Consider the following 3682-nt stretch of genomic DNA (forward strand, 5'->3'; position numbering starts at 1 on the left):
ACAAAACCTTTTTAAAAATCACCCTGGCATTCGGAGCTGCAGGAGCGGGGGGTACCCGAGAGGAAATTGCGTTTTTATCAGAAATGGATCAGGGTCGGGCTTGGCCTCCTGTCAATTGAACGCGCTCCTGTCACTCACGGACTCCTTATGATCCACGCCAATATTCTCTTAGTCTTGACGAACAGGACTGACTCTTCCGCACTGCCGAACCGTCTTCCTTCCTCTTCAGCGTCTTGCGCGCTAGAGGTACCGTACCAGGGCAAAGTACATTTTTATGAGGCGTGTAGTTGAAGGTCGGTTCTTAAAGGGCGTTCAACCTTTGCCTTCTCTCTCTCTCTCTCTCTCTCTCTCTCTCTCTCTCTCTCTCTCTCTCTCTCTCTATCTCTCTCTCTCTCTCTCTCTCTCTCTCTCTCTCTCATCTCTTTTCACACTTTCACAACCGAGTAAAGAAACAGCGCGCTTAGACGTACTAAAATCTTTAATAACCAAAGCTTTGATCGAGACTTCATTAAATAAAGTAAGAGAGAAAGAAGGAAGGAAATATTTTAATTGGTTAATAAATGAACAAGTAAATAAATACATATATGTAAATAAAATTGTAAATAATGATATTTGTATAGCGCAAGTCCTATCTCAGCATCAAGTCAGTGGGTGGTTGGCGGGTGCTCTGGTGTGGTTTGCTTCTTCTTTCCTATGAGACATCTACCGTCCTTATCTCCCCTTCTTTTTATGTTTGTTACTCTCTTGTAACACCTCTAATCTTCTAGCGCTCATATGACCTCATGCAGTTGCGAGCGCCGTAAAACTCTTACAAAAACAAACAAACATCGGCATCAAGTCATGTACTCTTTACTTTCTAACATTCTCTATTTCAAATGTTTATTGTGCCAACGTTTCTTCAAAATATTCAGATTAATCAAATGACGTTGTGGCGGGCACTGTTAGATAGTTCTGGATATTCTGTGACATAACATTATACTCCTATCTTACGCGGGTGTTTGTGATGTACTGGTTTTTCAATTCATTCTCGAAGATAAAAAAACGTGACTTTGATTCTCTCATGGGAACATTTATGTAGCCAATTATCCCAGTCTTGGTCCTGAGGTATGAATAGTATTATTAGTATCTTACCCGGGCCCGATAGCTCCTGCCAAAGAGGCTCAAAGCCTCCTACATTACATAATTTGTGTCGATATAGGCGTAGAATCGGTATAACAAATCAATCAATCACATACAATACATTAATTTTCTATTAAGTGTCTGGCATTTCATTTTTTTTTTAATTGTGTGTGTGGGGGGAGGGGGGGGGGTTATTGTTTATTCTGAGACTCTTGTTTTGAAAAAACGCAAGGACGATAAAATTCACTTTCGAGGCACATAAAACAGCGACTAGTACTGCAGTTAACTATGCCGGGAGAGTATTTTGGGATTCGAAATACAATGGAATTTCAGTTGTGGGTACGAAATAGTAGATGATTCTAGCCAGTTGCAACGTAAGAAATTAGTATTACTCAGTAAGAAGCATAGAGCCAGAGACAGAAAAGGGGAAATACTGTATGTGTGGTGGTCAGGGGGAGGGGGCGGTAATGACTGAGACAAAACGACGCAAGTCGATTCTTTAAGCTAAGGAAACAATTTAAAACACAAATGACTCAGATAATTATGTCCATAATCTTCCCTCTCTCCTCTCCCCCACACACAAACCAAGAACAAACAAACGTAATAAAACGTTTCACATCTAGATGGCTTCGCAATTATCTAAATTATTTCTTTCAAAACAAACTATGTATTATTTTTTTATGACATTCTATAGAGATATTTAGATGACGAGGATGGTAAGTGTGAGTGTCGGACAAAAACAAACTGAACTTGATCCATGAATCCTGGAATATATCCTCAGTTGCTGTCCAAACTCTTTAAAGCTCCCAGTTGTGTTTTTTAGAAATAAAACAGGGTCTTATCTACCAAAAGTATGCTCAACCCCCATAATTTCTTTTCTTTTTTTTTCTTTTAAACAAACTAAATAAATCACCACCCGGTAGTGCCAATTAGAACATCTGTTTCGCGACACTTGTTTTATAATGATTCCAATTTAACTGAATTGAAACGATCGGGAGTCCCTCGGGTGTTCTTTGTTTCCATGAAGACTGTTATTCATAACTCCAGTTGCACTTCGTTCTATGCCTTTTCTATCACACTTACACCCAGACATATCAGATATTGTTGAAAATGATGGTTTGTTTATGTCAGAGTTTGCGTGTAATTTTTAACTCATATTTTAATGCTTGTTTAATTTCTTACCCTAAATTTCAGAGTAAATTTTGATTTTTACATAACAAAGTAATAGCTTGGTACTATCATAATATTACGAACTTCGATTTAGCTTCTTATTTTTTTGGTTGCTTCAAATAATACACTTTTTACGCCTAGCTCGTTCCGTGTTGATGAGCCCCTGTGTATACCATTGTGATAGATTCTTTTGTTTTGTGCCCTACATGTGATAGGTGCCGTGTGCAATAATTATAGTACAAAGTGATCATGTTTTTAATCCTTTTATTTTTTTTTAGCTCGAACGCATTTTGTGACTTTTTAAAGCTATTATATTGATTTGTTGTATAAACATTACAAATGAAGTGCAATAGTATCTACATCATTATGTACAATGAATTGTAAAAAAACGCTGTTGTTAAATTTCTTTAGTAAAAGTTTATCTACGAAAATGTTCTTAAACATCTGACTAAATATTTTAAAGTAGTATACTTAAAATACGTATTGCTTGAAATTCTTAAATTCGAATTCGACGAAAGTGTCATTTGTAAGTGGGGATATTTTTACCCAAATTCCCTGGAGAGTAATGGTAAATATAGTAAGGATATGTTCTTATTTTTTGTTGCAACCTCCACCAGTAACATGTTGAGAACTCAGTTTCTCATTACTTGTAATTGTAATGTCTCGAAGCTGTTGTGATGGTTTAAATGTCCCAAACTTTACAGGGCATGTTTTATTTATTGTAGTGAAAGGAGTGACATCCGAGATGGGTTGTAAGTCGTTGAATTTTCTATTTGTTTGAAACGAGTAAAACTCTCAAGCCAAAACTTTTGAAGCCAAAAGAAAAGAAACGAATATGACTAATGAACTTTAAAAGATCAAAAGTATGTACCAGCAACAATTTTGAACATGAATTTTTTTATATATAGAAATTATACATTTCTATAGTTTTTAGAGAAAAAAAAGCTTCAATTATTGTCATAACGTTCTGATCTTGAATCCAAGGTTAATGGTTAAAACCAACGTTTTCCATGTGTGGGAGCTTATTGTCTTTAGGTCGAGACACAGGTGTCCATTTATTTATTCTATACTGTGTGACTGCTAAAGGTTTTGGCGTTTGCATATTGGGAAGCAGGATATTTCCGATAAATATCTTTCAATTTCAAGATAAGAGTTGCGTCGTCTATTGACAGAATGAAATTTGCCAGAACTATGGCAGTTTGATTGCATTTCTGTACTGAAAATGATAAATAATTGTATCTGTTGTCTGAGTCAGGTAACAAGTACCCGGCATCTGTAACAGAATTCTTACAATATCTAAGCGCCACGAACTGATTTGGAAAGCAACGTGTATATTATGTGTACTTTCAATTGTTTTGGTTTTGATTCAGAGAGAGAGAGAGAGAGAGAGAGA

Source organism: Aplysia californica, unplaced genomic scaffold, assembly GCF_000002075.1.
Source record: "Aplysia californica isolate F4 #8 unplaced genomic scaffold, AplCal3.0 scaffold00001, whole genome shotgun sequence".
Taxonomy (NCBI): domain Eukaryota; kingdom Metazoa; phylum Mollusca; class Gastropoda; order Aplysiida; family Aplysiidae; genus Aplysia; species Aplysia californica.